At 34.7% G+C, this 23,729-nt stretch overlaps 1 protein-coding gene across 12 annotated transcripts in view; it reads right to left on the minus strand.

The window, feature by feature from the left end:
* Positions 1-22,246, minus strand: part of TNRC6C (trinucleotide repeat containing adaptor 6C) — a 281,153-nt gene extending 258,907 nt beyond the window's left edge. For 8 of the 12 annotated variants that reach the window (XM_051995514.1, XM_051995513.1, XM_051995511.1 and 5 more), the window contains exon 1: positions 20,575-20,673. The gene's annotated coding sequence lies outside the window, so the exon portion shown is untranslated. Of the gene's footprint in view, positions 1-20,426; positions 20,533-20,574; positions 20,674-20,864; positions 20,964-22,029 lie in introns of those variants that run through there. The other 4 variants (XM_051995504.1, XM_051995503.1, XM_051995502.1 and 1 more) reach the window with 4 other exon arrangements.
* Between the last annotated feature and the right edge of the window lie 1,483 nt (positions 22,247-23,729).

Consider the following 23,729-nt stretch of genomic DNA (forward strand, 5'->3'; position numbering starts at 1 on the left):
AATTTTTTAATTTTAAAGATGCAATTCTGATGCTCTTTATTTGCACAGCTATCACTATTAACCCAGACTCAAACTCTCTCTTTCAACATATGTTCCACATATATTTGTTTTGTCCAAGAAAACAAACACATTGGCCAGATCTAAAAGCCTTGGGAACAGACTGATTGGGGGAAGGGTAAGGTATTACACAGTGAAGTACTAATATCTAAATTTTGAGCTTGGGTGACTAGGACAAAGGTGATATGTAATACCACCAGTAATAGTGAAGTTCAGAAGAGAATTTTTTGGTGAAAATAATGAGTTCATATTTGGACATAGTGTGTTTATGAAATGGAAAGGGAGAGAGAAAAAACATATGCAGAGACAGACAGATAACACAAATGGGAAATATATGTAATGGATTCTTCAGACATGGTAATTGTGATTATTTGTTCTCTTTGACTATGCTTACTTAGGACAATTGAGCATTCTACAAAGTAGGAGTCTCCAAAGTAGGGTGCACCCAGAGATACAAGATGATCCATAAGAATATGAGAAGAAAATATATTAAAACATCTATTTGTATTTTTAACCTAAAAAAATAAGAAAAATTTAATTTTACTAATAGTGAATATGTTAACTTGCATCAAATTGGTATCTTTACTTGGCCTGTAAGCTCTCCACATCATTCCCAAGTAAAAACTGGAAGAAGTGGAGTTTAATCCTAGAAGCTCTTTGGAACTCACAGTTGGATTGTACATGCTCAGAATCTATAGGAAGTTTAAATTGCCAGATGCCCTGGATAGTTCAAGTAAGTTCCATTACCCCAGACCTTAATAAGCAGGAGAGGAGACTATTTATTCCTACCTAGCACTTGCTGTAATCTCTTAAGGACCCAAAGCACTCTCCTCCCTCTTTTTATTCATTTTCCCAATACTGTACCTAGAAGGAAGATGAGTCCCTCAGAAGTGTGATGGTCAGAATTAGGTTGAAGGAAACTGAACTATGTTGGACAATTCCATGTACAACCTCTGAGAGGAAGGTACAAATGAATCTTTTGGTTGGGAAACAGACACAAAGTTTATTTGTAACATCCCTGTTCTTTCCTGGTACTATCTTTTCCTTGATCACTAAGATCTCTCTTACTCTTCTCCCTGATTCTTTCTCCATTCCACTTACCTTGATGAACTTTATGTGCTTATTAACAAGTTAAGCTCAGTAACACAGAGAAAATCCTAAAAAATATTATGCTTTCTTTAAAGAGGAAATGAATTTTATTCAGTATGAGAATATGTTTGTGTGTTGCTGGGAGCTAAATTAGAAAGCTCTGAGAAGAGCCACATCCTGACACACACCCACATGTTGTCCCCCTTCCAGTGCAGCCCTTAGGGGGCACTCTCCTAAAAGCTTGGGGAGGTTCCTGAATCTGGGGAGGTAGAAGTTTTCTCTTCTGGTGGGACTTGAAAGGGCATGATGTATTTAAGGGTTAGAGAATGGTGGTGAAATAATCATTAACACTGGGGGATAGCTATAAAATTCTATACAGAATATAGTTCAAACTAAGGTATGTTTTTGGTTGAGTGAAAGAATGATAAAGCATTTATGGTTTATTTATGATTCTTATGGTTCAAGGACTGTATTAAGCACTGGGAATATTAATACAAGCAAACAAGATCATCCCTACCTTCAAAGGAGTTTAAATTTTTACATGGAGAACTAGAGGGGCAAGATTAGGGAAAGAAGTTGTAGTACCAGAGTTTGGAAATGACAGAGAAATGATGTTATGGCCCAGAACTCTGAACTTGAAACAAAAGGTTCTTACAAGGTACTAAGTCAGTGGAATTGATAGAGACAATAGTTATATAATTTAGCACAGTGCTCAACAGTTCTCTAGTTCAGTACGTGTACTTAGTACTTACTATATAGTTCTACAAGATTCAACCTTTGATAAAAGAGCATATAAAAGCTAGGAGCCTCAGCCAGGAGTCAGTAGGGGAGATTCAGAAGCCAGAGAAGGCAGGCAGGAGCTCAAGTTCTAGGAACCAAAGAGGGACAGAGAGACCTCCAGAAAAACTAGCCAAATCGCAAGTGAAGGAGACAAGATTTTGAAGGAGACAATAAAGGATTTGGACTTTTACCCCTGGCTACTCGTGTGGTGATTACTAAACAAAGGCTGCTTCCAGAGAACCCCAAGAAAACCCCAACAAGAGAATATTATATTTTAGAAAGAATATTATAAAACTTGGCTCCAGAAAGATAAAGAGGAAAGCTGGCTTATCAATCCACTATTCCCAGGGCAGATTCCAGGATTCTGCTGAGGGGAAAATTTGGAAGATGATGAGGATGGCTGCAGTACAGGTCATGCATGGCACAGAAATGATCAGGAAGTTTAAGTATGCAATCTCACAGACATGTCATTTACAATAAGGGTGAAGACAGACTATTCCCACATATCTAGTCACATTTTCCAATATATGAATAAAGGTATATCATAACAGTCTACTAAAATAAACAAATTTCAATTTGGTTCAACAAGCATTTATTTATTAAGCTCTACTATGTCATCATTGGACACTGGGGACACACAAACAGAAGCAAAATAGTTCAATGCCTAAGTGAAGGGGCAGGTCAATTCTCTGAGAGTCTCCATAGCTGTGAATCATAACACTTGAAAGAGCTGCAAAGCAGCCTTTGCAGATGTTCCTTGTGGATTAGGAATGAAATAAAATGGAAGTAAGAGAGAGAGATCAGAGAACACAACTGCCTCTCAGTCTCCTTATATCATCATCCTCCTCTCACATGAAGAGATCCATTCTACAGGTCTAAGTTAGACCTCCAGCAGCCACTGACAGGTGGCTCCCGTATCACAACACTGTTCTGAAGAAGCTTAAAGTCTATAGGGGAGAACTACAAGAAAAACATTTAAATAAACTCGAAATACATACAAAGTAAAGAAAAAGAAAGGTGGTGCAATGGCTGGCAGGAGGTAGAATATTAACCACCAAGTAAATCTGAGGGACAAAAGACTTTTTTTTTTTAAGATACAAGTTTTTCCAGGATTAGGGAGAAAAACTGAATATCAATGAGGTAAAAAGTAAAATGGTACCTTTTCACCACAATCACCCTTAAAATCTTTAAGAACTTTTTCATGGGTTTTAGTGATTACAGTTTGTAAATCCTTATCATTTTAGCATCAAAACCAAGTATCAAAAAAAGACAAACTAGAATCAGATCTTCACATTAAAATATTAAATCAAGATTTTCCAAAAATAATTATACTTAAACCAAAAAATGAAACCATTCACATTCATTTTGCTTAGTGAGAACAAGAAAGGTTTTTTGAACCCGTTAATATTTATTTAATTTCATTCTTCAATTTTATTATCTTTTCTATATGTACACCATATGTACATATGTATATGTATATATGTACAATAAAGGTATATAATTTGTAAATATACAATATTAGTAAATATATTAGTATAAATATACTATTTTCAAAATTTTTGTTTTAAAATTAAATAAGTCTAGCATAAAGTAGTTTTCCTACTTGGTGGTTATTTTCAGCTTCTGGTATTAACAGGTAAGGAACAGAAGGTATGTATGATTAGGCTTGTATAAATGGGGCAATAGGATTGGGACCAATTGCCAAGTCAGTTAATTTCTGACTCCCTGAATTTTCAAATAAAATAGCAGTTTGACTCAAATTTATAAGAAATCAAGCCATTCTCCAATTGATAAATGGTCAAAGGATATGAACAGACAATTTTCAGAGGATGAAATTGAAACTATTACCACTCATATGAAAGAGTGTTCCAAATCATTATTGATCAGAGAAATGCAAATTAAGACAACTCTGAGATACCACTACACACCTGTCAGATTGGCTAAGATGACAGGAAAAAATAATGATGAATGTTGGAGGGGATGCGGGAAAACTGGGACACTAATGCATTGTTGGTGGAGTTGTGAATGAATCCAACCATTCTGGAGAGCAATCTGGAATTATGCCAAAAAATTATCAAATTGTGCATACCCTTTGATCCAGCAGTGTTTCTATTGGGCTTATATCCCAAAGAAATACTAAAGAAGGGAAAGGGACCTGTATGTGCCAAAATGTTTGTAGCAGCCCTATTTGTAGTGGCTAGAAACTGGAAAATGAATGGATGCCCATCAATTGGAGAATGGCTGGGTAAATTGTGGTATATGAATGTTATGGAATATTATTGTTCTGTAAGAAATGACCAGCAGGATGAATACAGAGAGGACTGGCGAGACTTACATGAACTGATGCTAAGTGAAACGAGCAGAACCAGGAGATCATTATACACTTCGACAACGATATTGTATGAGGACATATTTTGATGGAAGTGGATTTCTTTGACAAAGAGACCTAACTGAGTTTCAATTGATAAATGACGGATAAAAGCAGCTACACCCAAAGAAAGAACACTGGGAAACGAATGTGAACTATATGCATTTTTGTTTTTCTTCCCGGGATATTTATACCTTCTGAATCCAATTCTCCCTATGCAACAAGAGAACTGTTCGGTTCTGCAAACATATATTGTATCTAGGATATACTGCAACATATCCAACATATAAAGGACTGCTTGCCATCTAGGGGAGGGGGTGGAGGGAGGGAGGGGAAAAAAATTGGAACAGAAACGAGTGCAAAGGATAATGTTGTAAAAAAAAAAAAAATTACCCTGGCATGGATTCTGTCAATATAAAGTAATTATTAAATAAAAATTAAAAAAAAATAGCAGTTTTTCAGTCATCTTTCAATATATTTAATCATTTTCTAACTTTTATCATAATTATTTTATACATACTTTGTTCCTTATAATTCAATTATATAATGCAACAAACATTTATTAAGTAACTGAAAGCTTTTGAAGGAAGAGATACCACTATTTTTCATATCTTCAGTTGGAAGGGACTTTTAGTCCAAATCCCCAATTTTAAAGATGAGAAAACTAGGCTTCAGAAAGGTCGAGTAACTTCCTCAAGGTCACATAGGTTATTAGGGAACAGAACCAGAATTTAAACTCAGGTTCTGTACCTCCAAGTTCTACCCCTGTGTTATTGTTAAGTGCCTTGCCATTGCCATTTTTATATCTTTGATGCCTAATGTAATACACTTTTAAAAAGTTATGTGTATATCTGTATATGTAAGTGTTAAACTGTCCTAAACAATAAGAACAAGTTGCAACTGAGGATATCAATGCTGGCCCTATAACATAAATATCCTATAAACTATAGTTTTAATAGTAAGACTAAGGAACAGAATTGATCTTCAACTACCATTTTTATCAAAGTGATTTCCTTATGACTCAAAAGGAAAACTAAACTTGACAATCTATTCTTTAAGATTCAACGTCAGTTGCTTTTCCAAACATTCTAATCCTGCCATATATTATTTTTCAACATGATCTACATCAATCCTGCATTTCTGCCAATCTTTGTTCATTCTGATCCATTTGGCATGTTCTCCCAAATCTCCTTCATCAAGCCATAGCCATTACTTTCTTTATGGCAACCCCAATCCCAATATGATTACTTTCTCTGAACTTATATATACTCTATTTCTATCTGTAGCCATGTTTCTGCTTATGTTTGTACAAAATCATTTTCCCTCTCTAAATAGAAACAAGCCTTCAATTTCTTTCATATTTCATTCTTTACACAGAAAGTAGTTAATAATGTTGTTGAATGACAAAAAAACCCTATTAATTAAGTATAAAATGTGTGGACATGAAAAAATAGTTTTAAGGTTTGTGTGAGGTACTATATAAATAAAACAAAAAATAACAGTTTGTGCTTTCAAGGAACTTAAATTCTATTAGGGAATGGGATTGCAGGGGAAGATATATAACCCATTTTGTAGATGTATGTTTACAACTGGGTTCTTTTTTCATTAATGCAGATCATAACCTGATATAATTGAAAAGCAGAGGCCTTCTTCCAGATCTCTTAAAATTGTATGAATGGAACACCTAAGTTTTCCATTGCTCATTCTCTACTATAATCTCCAAACTTTGTTTCATTACGGGAGGATGGGAAGGGGTGGGGAGGGAGAGGGGGAGAGAGAGAAAAAGAAGGAGAAAGAGAGAGAGAAAAGAATGTCCCTAATATGTGTAGATTTACTCATAAATTTTGCACATGATCTACTGAACTAATAGTTTTATACACACATGAAAACAGAAAATAAAAAGGATGAGAAAACTAGATCTCACTTTTTGATCTTACTAAAAATACATACATTGGTATTTTTAATGAAATCACTTCAACTGAAAGATTTTTTTTTAATACTCTTGTTTAAAACACTGTTTTATATCAATTGGAAGATGTCATTCTTAGTTTATTTTTATCTTTGGTTTTTAAAAAGATACTTCTTAAAGAAGTGCAGATCCAAATGGAAGATGTGCACTTTATAAATCATGATACTCACTTTTTAGTTTCATTCACCAATGCAAAACATTTTTTTCTTGAAATTAAGCAAGTAAGTTTCTATCTTCTCAAATGTTAATCAGATCTGTGATCAGATTAGTTAACACTAATAGTAAAATAATGCATTTTAACATTTTTTAACAAATGCATTCAAAACCCATTAAAACTCCTGAAAACAGAATAAAAAAACTGTAGTTCAAAATATTTTAAGTATGTATCATACTTTTTACAGATAATACACAAATTTTCTATAAAACTTATTTTTGAGTAGGTCTTTGCAGTCTACTTACTTTGTCTCCCCAAAAATAGCTTTTCTTGTACTTCAACATTCAAGCAATCTAGTAAATGCTTTATGATGATACATGAGAAACAAATGTACTTTCCAAATGTATAGTAATCTCCAATCCCTACTACATAATATGTTCTGTCTTATTTCTTCAAATTTTTAGCAATGATTTCTGTGTCTTCCCACTGTATTTACAAATAAAGATATAGTTCACTTTGTCACCATATGTTTGTCATATATTATTTCAGGCATTTTTATTGCAATATAAAAAACAAGCATTTACCCAATAGTATGTAGGATTTTTTTTTTTTTTGGTCTCTTGTTATTAAGTAAAAAAGCTCCAAAGAAACTTCTAAATATTTGAAAATTACTAAACTGTATAACTCATAATTTCAAATATCACTGGGAAAAAATAGTAGAGATTTGTCTTCATGTTCTGGACCAGAAATTCTTAAGCATTTTTTTGTGTTAAACAATCCCTTGCTAGTTTGATGAAACCTGTAATTCCTCTAAATAATGTTTTTAAATAACTTAAGAAAATTATAAAATTTCATTTAGAGGTTGGTGAAATTTAAAATCTAATTTTTTCCCTATCCAATGCAAAAAAGAAAGTAATGAAGACAAAAGGTGAGAAAAAGACAAATGGATCTAGGAAAATCCAAGGAGGGAGAAAATCAGATAAATCTTCAAAGAAGAGTTAGCTTCTTAGCATAACTTTTAAACAAAACCCCAAAGAACAATGAATTCAAATATTATTAACTAGGCTGTTTGCAAAAACAGAAAAAGAAGTGTTTTTTAACCAAACTCTTTTTATGACATAAAAATGGTCTCAGTATTCAGATCAAGGAGAGACAAGTCAAAAAAAGAAAACCATAGATTATGTCTTAATGAATATTAGCCCAAATATATTTAATAAAAGTTTCACAAAAAGGATAAAACAATATTTTTTAAAGGTTCTAAAGTATGATCATGATGAATTTGTAGGAATTCAAGATGGATTCAATATAGGAAAGTTATAAATATAACATGTCAAATTAACAAAAAAAAACAATGAAAATCATATGACTGTATCAATATGTAGGCAAAGTTTGACAACACTCATTTAAGTTATAAAAAAACAAAACAAAATCCCCAACCCTAATTGGTAAAGGACTAAATGGATTTTTCCTTAATAAGGAAAATCCCACCTATTTAAAACAAAAACCAGCATTACGTGTAATGGAAAAATGATAAAAAGATTTGGACAAGGATCATCTATTTTAGTATCGTTATTTTTTGATGGTAGTTTTAGAAACATTTGCTACAGTAATAATGCAAGAAAAATAAATTGAAGGGATAAGGGGAAACAACTTTTTGAAGATGATATGAACACCTACTTAAGGGAATCTAAAGTTTAAAGTTAAATGAAATAATAACTTTGACATGAAAAGATAGAGAAATTCCCTTCTAAATAATTATAGGGAGTTAGATAGATATATACTACAGTAAAGTCCCTATTAGAGAAACAAAGACTGAAATAAATTCTCATGGTTGGGCCATGCCAATAAAAATGACAATGGTACCCAAATTAATTTATTTATTCAGTCCCATACCAAACTACTAAATAATTACTGCACAAATCTAGGAAGAAAAAAATTCATATGGAGGAACAAAAAAAAAAAATTAAGAATTTCAGGAGTAATAATTTTTAAAAGAGGAAAGGAAAAGTACTCATAAGTACTAGATATCAAACAATTTAATTTGGGGGAAAAATTAGTGAGAGTTGATCAGTGCTACAAATTAGGATCACAAGACCCAGTAACCAAGGATTATACAATGATGTTTGATAAAGTCAAAAATACCAACTAGTCATGTGAAAAAAATTCACTATTCAACAAAAAATCCAGGAAAAACTGGAAAGCAGTCTGGCAGAAACTAGGTTTAGAACAGTTATCTCATAGAATGCATACCACCATAAGTTCCAAAATGATACATGATCCAGATATATATGGTCACATTATTTTTAAAAATGGAAAAACTAGAAAAGAAATACCAATTGCATTATGGATAAGAAGTAGTTTTGACCAAACAAGGAATTGAGATCATAGAAGATAAAATGAACAATTCTGATTACATAAGATTAAAATAATTTTGCACAAACAAAATCAAAGCATTAGAAAAATGTTTAGAAAGCAAAGAGTTAATTGGGAAAACTCATTTATCACAAGTTTCTTCAATAAAGATCTGATATCCAGAATGCATAGAAACCTTACACAAACACAAACAATATATTTATCATATACGTATATATAAACACACACATTTATATCTATGTATCTATATATCTAACACGTCTCATATATAAATATGAGAACAAGACCAATTTCCCACTAGATAGCAGAGGATGTAAATAGTCAGTTCTCAAAAGAAGAAAAGTAAGTTATCAACAATCATTAGGGAAAAAAAATCCTCTAAATCAATAATAATAATAAGGGAAACACAAATTAAAATTTTTTTTGTCTATCTCATACCCATCAAACTGGCAAAGATGATGAAAGGAAAATTTTAATTGTTGGATAGGATATCATAGAATAAACACATCTATGTTTTAGTGTATACTTGTCAGTTACCAATAAAGACTACCACAGCTCCAAGGTAGGAGTTTCAAATCAGAGTAATTCATTTCTGCAGGGCCAAGGCACAAGAAGGCTAAAATTTGGGGGACTAGGATTAAGAAGCATGGCAGCACTCAAGATGGTGTATGTGGGCAAATGGCTAAGAAGTATGTCAAGAATATGCTCTCAACAATTTGGAACTATATGAAAAGGGCAATAAAACCATGCTATCTATACCTTTGACCAGGCAATACCATTACTAGCTCTGCATCCTAAAGAGATAATAAAAGAACATATACCTACAAAAATATTTATAGAAATTCTTTTAGTGATAGCAAAGAATTGGAAATTGGGGGTTATGTTCAATTATTGGGGAATGGTTGGACAAGTTGATATATATGATTGTGATGGAATATTGTTTTGCTATAAGAAATGACAAGCAGACATGACTATTATGAAAATGTTTTATATAACTTCATATGTGCCTTCTTAATGGGGGGTGAGATGGGGAGGAAGGGAGAGAATCTGAAACTCAAGTTTTAAAAACAAATGTAAAAAATAGTTTTACGTGTAATTGGGGAAAATAAAAACATTAAATTAAAAAAATAAATAAATGACAAGCAAAATGCTCCCATAAAAACCTGGAAAGATTTACATGAGCTGATGCAAAAGGGAAATGGGCAGAATCAGAACATTGTATATAGTAACAGCAATACTGTATGATGATCAACTATTTAGCTATTCTCAACAATACAATGATTCTCTGACAATTCTAAAACAGTTTGAATGAAAAATGCTCCTCCTCCCGAGAAAGAATTGATGGAATCTGAATACAGACTGAAGCAAACCTTTTCTTTACTTTTGGGCTTTTTTGGTCTATTTTTTTTTCCCCCCACAGGATGATTAACATGGAAATGTGTTTTGCATGATTGTGCATGTATATAAACTATCAAATTGCTTACCTTCTCAATGGGGGGAGGAAAGAGAGGGGAGAGAATCTGGAACTTATAATGTTAAAAACTTTTTATATGTATCAGGGGGGAAAGTATAATATATATATTTTAAAAAAAGAATATTCCCTCATAAGAACAGAGAAATTAGGAGGAGTGAATTTAGAGGAGGGGAAGAATTCATTGTAACTATGTTGAATTTGGATGCCTACTGAATATTCAAGTAGGGCGGTTCTAAGCAGTTCAACATATTAGAATGGAACTTAGAAGAAAGGTGAGGTTTGGAAATACAGATTTAGAGGAATTATTTGACTAGAAGAGATAATGAAATCCATGAAATCTTTTTTTTTTTTTTTAAATAGAGCGTTTTTAAAAGTTTGCTTTTAGCCTTTCTTTAGCAAAATTCCTACTCATATCTTCTGAATGATTTATTAGAAATTGGCTGTTATAGGGAGAGAAAAGGAACATGCCAAAGATAGAAGGGTAGAGTATACCCACACATAAATGAGAGAAAAAGAATGAGGATTCTGCAAAGGAAACTAAGAAGGGTTAATTAACCAATTGGTAAGAAAGGCATGAGAAAGTAAGGAAAGGAATTTCTTGGAGGATAAAGTAGCCAAAAAAAAAAAAAAAAAAGTATCCAAAAAAAGACAGTGTCAGAAGAGGCACAAGGCAGAGCTAAGAATTGAGAAAAAGCCATTGGATTTATTGATGGAGATCACTGCTGACACTAAGCATAAATAACAGACTCCAGGTGGCACGAGGAATGAATTTGAGAAAAGAAAAGAGTACAAAGTGGGTGACTTCTCCCCCCCCCCTTTTTTTTTTTAAATTTTTTATTTAATAATTACATTATATTGACACTCGTTTCTGTTCCGATTTTTTCCCCCTCCCTCCCTTCACCCCCTCCCCTAGATGGCAAGCAGTCCTTTATATGTTGGATATGTTGCAGTATATCCTAGATACAATATATGTTTGCAGAACCGAACAGTTCTCTTGTTGCGTAGGGAGAATTGGATTCAGAAGGTATAAATAATCCGGGAAGAAAAACAAAAATGCAGATAGTTTACATTCGTTTCCCAGTGTTCTTTCTTTGGGTGTAGCTGCTTTTGTCCGTCATTTATCAATTGAAACTCAGGTCTCTTTGTCAAAGAAATCCACTTCCATCAAAATATGTCCTCATACAATATTGTTGTCGAAGTGTATAATGATCTCCTGGTTCTGCTCATTTCACTTAGCATTAGTTCATGTAAGTCTCGCCAGTCCTCTCTGTATTCATCCTGCTGGTCATTTCTTACAGAACAATAATATTCCATAACATTCATATACCACAATTTACCCAAGCCATTCTCCAATTGATGGGCATCCATTCATTTTCCAGTTTCTAGCCACTACAAACAGGGCTGCTACAAACATTTTGGCACATACAGGTCCCTTTCCCTTCTTTAGTATTTCTTTGGGATATAAGCCCAATAGAAACACTGCTGGATCAAAGGGTATGCACAATTTGATAATTTTTTGGGCATAATTCCAGATTGCTCTCCAGAATGGTTGGATTCGTTCACAACTCCACCAACAATGCATTAGTGTCCCAGTTTTCCCGCATCCCCTCCAACATTCATCATTATTTTTTCCTGTCATCTTAGCCAATCTGACAGGTGTGTAGTGGTATCTCAGAGTTGTCTTAATTTGCATTTCTCTGATCAATAATGATTTGGAACACTCTTTCATATGAGTGGTAATAGTTTCAATCTCATCCTCTGAAAATTGTCTGTTCATATCCTTTGACCATGTATCAATTGGAGAATGGCTTGATTTCTTATAAATTTGAGTCAGTTCTCTATATATTTTGGAAATGAGGTCTTTATCAGAACCTTTAACTGTGAAAATGTTTTCCCAGTTTGTTGCTTCCCTTCTAATCTTGTTTGCATTAGTTTTATTTGTACAAAAGCTTTTTAATTTGATGTAATCGAAATTTTCTATTCTGTGATCAGTAATGGTCTCTAGTTCATCTTTGGTCACAAATTTCTTTCTCCTCCACAAGTCTGAGAGATAAACTATTCTATGTTCCTCTAATTTATTTATAATCTCGTTCTTTATGCCTAGGTCATAGACCCATTTTGATCTTATCTTGGTATATGGTGTTAAGTGTGGGTCCATGCCTAATTTCTGCCATACTAATTTCCAATTATCCCAGCAGTTTTTATCAAATAATGAATTCTTTTCCCAGAAGTTAGGGGCTTTGGGTTTGTCAAACACTAGATTGCTATAATTGACTATTCTGTCTTGTGAGCCTAGCCTTTTCCACTGATCCACTAATCTATTTCTTAGCCAATACCAAATGGTTTTGGTGACTGCTGCTTTATAATATAATTTTAGATCAGGTACAGCTAGGCCACCTTCATTTGATTTTTTTTTTCATTAATTCCCTTGAGATTCTCGACTTTTTATTGTTCCATATGAATTTTGTTGTTATTTTTTCTAGATCAATAAAATATTTTCTTGGAAGTCTGATTGGTATAGCACTAAATAAATAGATTAGTTTAGGGAGTATTGTCATCTTTATTATGTTCGCTCGGCCGATCCAAGAGCACTTAATATTTTTCCAATTATTTAAGTCTGATTTTATTTGTGTGGAGACTTTTTTATAATTTTGCTCATATAATTCCTGACTTTCCTTTGGTAGATAGATTCCCAAATATTTTATGGTATCAACAGTTATTCTGAATGGAATTTCTCTTTGTATCTCTTGCTGTTGGGTTTTGTTGGTGATATATAAAAATGCTGAGGATTTATGGGGATTTATTTTGTAGCCAGCAACTTTGCTAAAATTATGAATTATTTCTAATAGCTTTTTAGTAGAATCTCTGGGGTTCTCTAGGTATACCATCATATCATCTGCAAAGAGTGATAGTTTGGTTTCCTCACTGCCTACTCTAATTCCTTTAATATCTTTCTCGACTCTTATTGCTGAGGCTAGTGTTTCTAATACGATATTAAATAATAATGGTGATAGTGGGCAACCTTGCTTCACTCCAGATCTTACTGGGAAAGGTTCCAGTTTTTCCCCATTGCATATGATGCTTACTGATGGTTTTAAATATATGCTCCTGACTATTTTAAGGAAAAGTCCATTTATTCCTATGCTCTCAAGTGTTTTTATTAGGAATGGATGTTGGACTTTATCAAATGCTTTTTTTGCATCTATTGAGATGATCATATGGTTTTTGTTTGTTTGGTTATTGATATAGTCAATTATGCTAATAGTTTTCCTAATATTGAACCAGCCCTGCATTCCTGGTATAAATCCTACTTGGTCATAGTGTATTATCCTGGTGACGATTTTCTGTAATCTTTTTGCTAATATTTTATTTAAGATTTTAGCATCAATATTCATTAGGGAGATTGGTCTATAATTTTCTTTCTCTGTTTTCAGCCTACCTGGTTTAGGTATCAGTACCATGTCTATGTCATAAAAGGAGTTTGGTAGGACTCCTTCAATCCCTATTTTTTCAAATAGTTTATTTAGCATTGGAGTTAATTGTTCTTTAAATAACAGACTCCAGGTGGCACGAGGAATGAATTTGAGAAAAGAAAAGAGTACAAAGTGGGTGACTTCTCCCCCCCCCCTTTTTTTTTTAAAAGGAGTTTAGCTGTCAAAGGGAGCCAAGATTATAAAATAGTTGGTGTGGATGGATGTTAAGAGTCAGATGAAGGTTTTTATGTAAGTCTGTGGGTAGTAAGAAAAAAACCAATGGATAATAAAAGGTTGATGAACAAATCTGGCAAATTCCTGTAGAAGATTAGAGGGGATAATTTCAAAGAAAACAAGCAAAGGAGGCTGTTGTCAAGGTTTCTTGGACAGAAAATAAAATATTACCAACAAAATTAAGAAAGTACAATGCCCCAAATTTAAGTAGAGAAAGGAATAGAAAGTGTTTAGATAATCTGGACAAATCAATTTTGAAAGATTAACTTAAATTTTGTTTAAAATCATTAAAAGATACCTTTATCAAAGCTGAATTTTAATTCAGCTTTTAATTGCTTGGGACACTGAGAGGTTAGTAATTTGTCTAAGATCACAGACCAGTCATACAGAAATGGGACTTGAGCCTAGGTCATCTAGTCTCTCCACAATAGACTTCAATAAATAGTACAAAACTGCTGAACTATCTCAAAATTATGTACAAAAAAAGACCAAAATAACAGCATTTACCAAATGTGCACCTATGATATAGGTATTCATACAGTAGGCTAGATACAAATCAAGAATAATCAAACAACATCCTGGCCTATTTCTATTTTGTACTATCCCTACTTATATTTAATTTAATTTGAGAGGATAGCACTATAAAACTCATGAAAACACCAATACCTGCAAATCCTTGCCCTTTATGCAATGAACTAAATTTTTAAAAAAATGTTTAGTAGTTTTCATTTTAAAGGGATGTGAATCAAGAGTGGTAAAATAGCTTTATGTTCATCAGGGTGCTATAATCTATAGCAAAACACTGTCAAAATGATATCTTCAATTCCATTTGCACAGTTTTCTAAAGTACATGAAATTTGTAATCCTTGTCTTTTTTTTTTTTTTTTTGTGAGTTCTCTATCTAGAGATGGGTATCCAAATGGCAAATATTCTCCCCTGACACATATGAGTGGGTTAGCTATCGCAAGTTTCTCCCTTTAAAGTGGAGTTTCTTCAAATTGATGAATATAGCCATTACATAGAAGGGAACTATGTGACTTACAAATGGCTAAGGAGGAAAAAAACAAAAAACCAGGAGAAAACAAAGAGAAAGGCTTCAATCTGTATTTACCTTTCTATAGCTATTATTCTTAAAAGTGAACAATTTTAAGCTTAATGTAAAGTATACATTTTTAATTTGTGTCCATCCATAATCACTGCTGTATCTTTTTTTTTTTAAGTGTTCATAATGCAGCTTATCACTCAGAGAGACCTAGAATATTGAGTTCTAAACAACAGTGAAAGCTGCTTTCTAAGCTTATTCCTTCTGTTGTGGTTTACAACCATGAAGGGCTCAGGAAAGTGTGAACAGCTATCTGTGGTACGGCAGTAATGTTTTATGGCTGGATGCCCAGATTGTCTAGCTCTGCACACTGCTCTATAGTCTTTTTAGGGCTACTGAAAAGGAATGAATTCTTAATAAACAGTTCTTCATTCCTGCAATAGATTCTTCATTTGCAACTAATAGTCAGTGAATTCTTCTCCAAAAGCATATTTAATATGCAAGCACTTAATCACAATTTCAGTTTATAAAACTGCAATTTTCATAAAAAGAAAATATAGTTTAAATGTATAACTTTAAACTGAATAGACAATTATTTCTAATACACAAATTGTATTCCTCATTGTTTTAACACCAAATTAACTTCTCTGTATAGTGTTACATAATTATTTCAGAAAGAAGACGTCTGTAAAGTTACTATATAAATGAAGTTTACACAACAGACATATCTTGAAAACTTAGGTGCAAAATGAATTTTTGGAAGGTGAATTAAATCCTAAATTCACTAAGGTAGCTAGAGATTTAAATCTTAGAGAATTCTTTTATAGAACAATCCTTTGATCTCTTAATTTTTCTGTATAAACTCTGATTTTGTAAAACCAAATTTGCTTAAAGCAAAAACTACAATATTTACTCAAAAAATCTCAAGTTTGCAAGATTTATTTATAATCATCGGCTAAAAAAATCAAAGTACATAAAATTATTTATTTAGTGTCAATTATACAACACCTATATAACATAAATATCAATGGACAGGATAAAAGTTAGATTACCAAAACACTAATCACTCAAACTCTGATGCTAATTAAGACCCCCACAATTTGCTTTTTTTTGGAGAGAAAAGGAGCTAGACTTGTAATTCACTGGTGTAAGGAATTTCTAGTAAGAGAAGATTTTAACTTTTTTTGTGTGTGGCATAGTCCCCATTTGAAAGTCTATAACTTCCTTCTCAGAATAATACTTTTCACGTACAAAATTAAATAGATAATATTATAAAATAAATTATACTAAAATGGCATTCAAAATATTTGATAAAACAAATTCATGGAGCTCAGCTAAAGACCCCTGAAATAAGAAAACTACCAATGCTAATCTGCACTTGCTCTGAAATTATTATTATACATTAAGAAATTGCTTGGGACACTGAGAGATTAGTAACTTGTCTAAGATCACATACCAGTTATATAGAAATGGGACTTAGGCCTAGGTCATCTAGTCTCTTCACAACAGACTTCAATACATAGTACAAAACTATTGAATTATCTCAAAATTATGTACAAAAAAGACCAAAAATAACAGCATTTACCAAATGTGCACCTGTGGTATAGGTATTCATACAGTAGGCTAGATACAAATCAAGAATCATCAAACAACATCCTGGCCTATTTCTGTTCTGTACTATTCCTACTTAAAAGAAAAAAAAAAAAAAATGCAAATTACATGTTTTTATCACTTCCCCTCCCCTTTCCCTGGGCATGTTTTAGAATTCCTAGTTTCTTTCAAAACTCAATTTCAGCACTGCCTTCTAAATGAAATCTTTTCAGATTCTCTAGCTGCTAATACTTCTGTTAACAATTATCTTGTATTTTTTTTTGTATATATTTTTATATGTATAGTTTTATATACATGTTATCCTGCCTAGACAGAAAGTAAATTACTTGAGGGTTGAGACTTTTTTTCATATACCTAAACATCCGGCACAGCTCCAAATAACAAGCTTCATAAATGCTTATATTAAGGGAATTTTGCAAAGTTCCTTCTTATTTTGTTGCCCATGTAGAATACCTCCCATATCCTAATCTCTTGCCTGAAGATTAACTCTAGACTTCGAAATTTTCTACAAACACAATGCACCCTGCACATAGTAAGTGCTTAATAAATGACTTTTGATTTTTTCATTCAAGTTAGTTTTTTATACTCTACTAGTTCCCACTGCAGAATTTCCCATTACTATAGTTAAGGAAACTTTCTCCTAGACTCATAACTACTTAGTTCATACTTGCTTAAATATTTGCCATTCTTCTACTTGGAATAAGTATCTACTTTACATTTAACTTTTTTTCTTATAGTATATTAAATACATAATTTAGGACTAGAAAGGAATTCAGAAGCCATCCAGTTCAATGCCTCAGGGTTTTTTGTTTTGTTTTGTTTTTTACAAAGGAATTTGGAGTCCAGAAAGTTAAGGAATTTGCCTGAAATCACATAGAGAAGTGATAGATGGGACCCCAGATCCCCAAAACCAATAATTTAAATAACATATATCTCACATATTTCTTATAAAATCTTTCAAAGGTCATTCAAAATAAGATTATTGTCTATACACAAGAAATGCATAATAATGGGGGGAAGGAAAAGAGCTAAATCCAATGCCTATGAAAAAAAATTTTTTTAATCTGAAGATAAGAGCTCCTTAAGTAACAGTACAGTACTTTTATATAGTAAATTATGGGAAGTGATCTTCCTCTAAGTACTTATTTTTTATTTAATCTAATATCATTTGCAGCACTTTAGATACTACAGTAGCAATGAGTTTATATTTGAAATGTTACATTCTCTGATTAATTTGAGGAGTAGAAAGGGGTAAGGGTATTGGACTGAATAAAGCCAGTTCTGTATTGCAAGGATTTTATCTTGTAATTTTTTCCAATTCAGAGTCTCCCTTTACTGAAGAAAAAGGCTGCCCTGCCCCACCCCTGACCTCCTCTTCCAGTTTCTTTTTGGAAAAGAGCCAGATGACAGCAGTTGGAAAAACACAAATTTATCTCAAAAAGACTAGCTGCTAAAGGGGAGGAAACAGATTTAAAGTTTCATCTATTCCTCAAATTTCTTGCTTTAAAAAAAAATCAATAATCTCTTAAATTACAACATTATTTTGGACTACTCCCTCCAAATTAAATGTAGAGGTAAAAAGGTAAAATCTTTTAGTTCATAGTTCTAGATAACTAAAGATAAATATAACCTGTCACAACAATCACTTGAGAAAAACTATTTGCAAATACAATATTACAACAATTTGTACCTGCAAGCTGGAAAACCTGGAATCAACATTTCATATCATGAAACCCCCAAGTTTCACCTTAAAAAGAATTTCAAATGTCCAAATTGAAATGAAATACCTTGTTTTTTAGATAGAACTGGCCAACAATTTTGGCCTCAAGCTTCTTTAATTTTATATACTGACATTAAAACTGTAGTACCAAATAATAATCTGCAGCTTAGACCTAAAAATTATGGAAATGATGAGGATTAAAATTTTTAAATTGAAATTTAGAAACAAAATCAAATGAAATCTGAGAAATACAATTTAGCTTTTAATTATCTTTTCTAAAACAAATAAAAAAGCTAGCTCCTTAAATATTAAAAAAAAAAAAAGTATTTAGCTCAAAGAACCATAAAACATTATTTTACCTAACTTTATTAGTAAGGTTTTCTGTACAAGTTTCAAGTTACCCAATTATCCCCTAAAGAAAAATGGATTCTAATTACAAAAAGGATAATTAGCCCTAATCAAAGTCAATCAAGAAGTTCTCTAATTCTTGAGTACTATTTTCAAATCAGAATTTTCCTAAGTGAACTAAATGCAATCTGAACAATTTGGAGATAATTTTCTGTTGAAAACCGAAAAAAAAATTACATTCTTATTTTGTATTATGTGTTTAGTTTTTCAAATGATTTTTACTCTGTATGTGCAAATGTCTTTCATATTATCCCCTGTCAAATAGGTACATCTTGGCCTAAAAGTAAGATACTTCTTCAATACAACGAAAGAATATCATTGTCAGTGATATCTTTGGGGGTAGGAGGGGAAGGATGGAAATGGGTGCAACTATTAGCAAACTAAGTCCCTAATATTGGTCATTATCTGCATCATCACTGACCAATCAACCTGGATCAGACAGAAGCAGGAAACTTAACAAAAATGCACATTTTCCCCACATTTACATTAATTACTCTTAGTGATCCAAAATTAAATATTTGAAACAATAACTTTAAGGAAGGGCCTACTTTCTGAAGTTTAAAAATCATTAGCATGATAACCAGAATAGCCATCCATTCTATTTTAAATTACCAAATTATGCCAACACAATATTAACCAAAATTACTAAACAACTGATGAGAACTCCTTGAGTCATTTAACTTGCAAGACAATTGTACACCATTTTGAGTTCCGAACTTGCAATTCAAGTCAGGAAATAGTAGACTATTGAAATGGAGGATTACTTGGGATTTTGTCAAAGATTTGAAACAATTCAACTAATTACAGAACCACAGTTAAAGAACAATGTGACTGGTGCCCATCAAAAAAACCTAACTCCTATCATTCACTGGATAAGAAATCTTAATTTCTAAACTTCAGTTTAATATACAAGGAAATCCTACGTTTACATACGAGTGTTTAAAAGCTCTGGATCAATTAGTTAATATCCTATTTACAAATCATAAGTGAAAACAAAATGCTCCTTAAACAGTGAAAATGAGATGCTCCAAGGAGCGTTAGCTGTAAACAGTACAGATGTTGCATGGCTCATTTTTTTCCTCAGACATATCACTCGATGCCCACCGCACCGTTAGGAAATTCACCTGATTTTTAAGAGATTTATATGCAATTAGCTCATCATCGTCATAAAACAAAATCTGAGTTTAAAATTTCTCAATGCGTATGCAACAAAATAAAAGTAAATTTCCCTTTATTTTATGTTTGATTCTAATCTATGATTTGAGATTTTTTTTTAAAAGGGAACAAAATTTCCTCAAATCCACTGTCAAACCCCCCCCCCAAAAAAAAAAGGAGGAAAGAAAAAGAAAAGAAAGCGTCTTTTATTTTGTAAAAGATAAATTCAATTCAAACCACTGCCCATAAACAAAATCAAATATATGTATATTATTTTAACAACAATGAAAGTCTGTCTTCCCAAAAGGTCTGCTTTCTATCCCCAGCACTGTTATTTAAACAAACACGAGTGAATAATAATAAATTCACACAGGGATCATTTGTTTCTGGCCAAACGGCAAAGAACCGCGATGCCAGCACAACAGACTACAGCAATCCCCCTCCCCCTTTTCCCCAAGAGTCTGATGGAATTGCGGAATTACATCCTCTGGGTAAAGCAACCTTCTCGAGTAGACTTACCCAGTACACCTCCCACCCAGACATCTCAACTTAGTCGAACAAAGACATTTTCAGTATCTTGAAAAGCAAGTTGGAGCTCCCGAGGATGGCTCCTCAGAAGCGCAGGGCTCTCAGAATGAGAAGCATCCCCAGATCCAGATGCACTCACCTCGGTTCCTGGCCCGGCGGCGGCTGCAGCTCGCGGGCCCCGCTTCACAGGAAGCTTAAATCTGTCAGGAGCCGCCCAGGCGTTTCGCTGGGTCTCAGCCGGCGGAAAGAGCCCTTGCCCTCTCAGTTCCCCGGAATCAAGTGCCGGAGCCAGGGGCAGGGCTTCCCGCCTGCGTGGAGTCCCGCCCGGGAGGCGGGTGGGAAGAGGCGGCGGCGGTGGCGGCAGGGAGAGCAAGGAGGCAGGAACAGCAGGTCCTGGCAGGTCCAGGTCCTCGAGTAGCTTCAACTCACCTTCCTCCTCAATGAGAGGAGCCTGGAGCTCGAGCCTCAGGCCCGAGCTGGAGAGCGGCGGCAGCTGCAGCGATGACGGCGAAGATGCTCCGCAGAAGGACCCGGGTTGAAGCGCAGGGTCGGCTCTGCTCCTGCCTACGGCTCAGGCGGGCCTCCCAGGGGGTGTCCAGCAGAGGAGGACACAGCTCCAGCAGCGGACAGGAGATGGAATGAATGAGAAGGGTTCACTGCTGCTGGGCGTCTGCGGCTGCTGCTGCTCCCGGGGCCCTCGCGCTGAGGTGCGGAGCTGCCACCGCGGCCATTTTGTCGCTCTAACTGACAAGAACACCTCCTCCTCCTCCTCCTCCTCCTCCTCCTTCTCCTTCTTCTCCCTTCAGACAACCGTCCCCCTCGCTGCCACTGCCCCTCCTCCCTCCTCCTTTCCCCAGCTCCCGCCAGACGGGGCGCTCGCGCCCCCTTCCCCGCCCCTCTGCGGCCATAAACAGGAAGTAGTCTCGGTCTCTAGCACGTGACACCGATCGTATCTGCATACAGGAGTAGTTCTGGCCAATCCTAGGTCTTGCTCATGTTCGGCCCCAGTGCGCATCCCCCACCTCGACCATTGGTTCCTCTGCGTTACGCCACGCCTGCTTCTGCCTTTCCCTCCCTAAAGCTTAGCACCCCTCTAGTCTTGGCACGTCTGGTGCAGTCTTCTCCATCTGACTCCCCTATCTCCCTTTGATGTGGGAGAACATCCAGTTTCCTCTTCTCTTTCCTCCATTACCAGTTCTCCCCCCAATCCCCCGCAGCGTTCGAGTGATGCGACTCCGTGTTATCTCATTGGACAGGAAGGAAGGCCCCTTCTCAATATCAGCTCCATTTAAAATCGATCCGACTGGTCCCCGAAGCAAATGCTTTGAGGGGAGAAGGGCCCTGAGGTTTCGCGCAAGATATTTATAAGACGATACTTCAGCCCCAGTAAAGCACCACCCCTTCCCGCAGCAGCTTCTTCCCCCCCACCCTTGTCTTAACACCACACACGAACCCCCTCCCCTAACAACATAACATACACATATGAACACTCATGCATATTCACAGACACCAAAAGCGGCATTTCCTCACCCTCCCCCCATCCCATCCCTCTGTCCAAAAACCCCACCAAGTACATTTTCCCCCTTGCACTTGCCACTCAGTCCAGACTCTTCGAAAAGCATCGCCTCCCGGTGGAATACATTGCCCGCGGGCCAAACTAACCTCAATGCAAAGCAATCCCGGATGAGACATCCATTTTTTTTGGCCACAGCACAAACACACTCCCCTTCTGCTAATACCCTGGTCTGCGTAAGCACAAGCACTTGAGCTAATGCGCCGCTGATGCTTCCTTCGCGGAGGTTTCCTAACATTCAAAAGGCTTGTACTTTTACGTCCCTCAGTTCGCGGAGTGCTGATTGCACATAGTAGGCACAGTATTTGTTAAATTGAATTACCACATTTATTATTTTTTAATTCCAGTTAGAGCATAAAATGATTTCATGAAACCCACAATTTTATCCATTTTTTTATGTACAGCATTTTGGGCATACCGACTTTCTGCATCATCAAATTCAGAGGCACTATTTTAAAGCTTAAGTAATTTTCCAGCTTTGGGGAGGGATTAAAATACTGTATCTCTTCGAGAACCTCATAAAGGACCAAGGGAGCAACACTAATGTTGAGGCAAAATTGTTACTATCTCCTTTAATCTCACTCTCCCTTGAGCTTTGTGCACTCCTGCCTTTTTGATGTCATTTTTCCATCTTTTCCAAACTCCGTTTCTTATATACAGCTTTCAAAGGTGATCTCCAATTTCTGTTTGTAGCCTTTCTTAAAACCTTCACCAATTAGTAAGAATTGAAATCTGAGAGCATCTTTTGATTCCTTCACTCACCATTTTATTTACCTTTTAACTCTTGTCCTTGAAGAGCCCATATATTTTCTGATTTTATAGAGTTAGTATGTAATTACAAGATATTCCAAAAATGAAGAATATTGAGAAATAGTTGCTGACCCACAGGGACTAGAATACTGCACCTGCTACGTCTCTCTAAGGAGCACCTTTGTTCTGAACACAGGCTTGCAGTTTGAATGAGGTTCAGTTCTGAGAGAACCCAATCTCTAATGAATACGATTAGGTTCTCTTTTCTCACAGCTTCAGTTTATTAGACCCAAAGCCCAGTGAGGGAGATGAGGCACAGGAAGGATTATTTACTTATAGCTTAGGTTTGCTGATATTTTTGATTTTCCTTAATTGCGGAGTAGAAAGGTATTCTGTGTACCATATGAATCTTTTTTTGGGGGGATAGATATTTATTACATACACAATCACATATACAGACCAGAACACAAGATGAGGACATAAAGACAATAGGAATGAAACTAAATAGTCTATAGGGCTAACTACTTTTATAACAGCTATGGCATTTAAAATCAGCTAACCATAAACATTTGTGGAATTGATTATTAGTCATTTTACATTCCACCCCAACTAGTCTTCTAATAAAATAGGCCAAGCTTGAACCAGTCCTCTTATAGCTATTCATCTCTGAAGAAGTTTCCAGGGATTCTCCCAATCATTCAGTTCCATCTGGACCTTTGAACCTTTGAATTTACTAAGTCACCTAGCTACTTTCATTCTTCTTTCTTAATATGTCAACTATATGAAATATCAACTAAATTAAGAAATTCTTTAAAGTTCTTATGTTTGATTTTCTTTAATACTGCAAATAAATAGAATTTAAATTGACTAACAAAGGTATGAAAAACATAAAACTAAGCTTCTATCTTGTCCTGACCATGTGACTTTTCTACATGACTTCAACTTTTCAGTGTCTCATTTCCTCCTTTCTT

Source organism: Antechinus flavipes, chromosome 4 (assembly GCF_016432865.1).
Source record: "Antechinus flavipes isolate AdamAnt ecotype Samford, QLD, Australia chromosome 4, AdamAnt_v2, whole genome shotgun sequence".
Classification (NCBI taxonomy): Eukaryota; Metazoa; Chordata; class Mammalia; order Dasyuromorphia; family Dasyuridae; genus Antechinus; species Antechinus flavipes.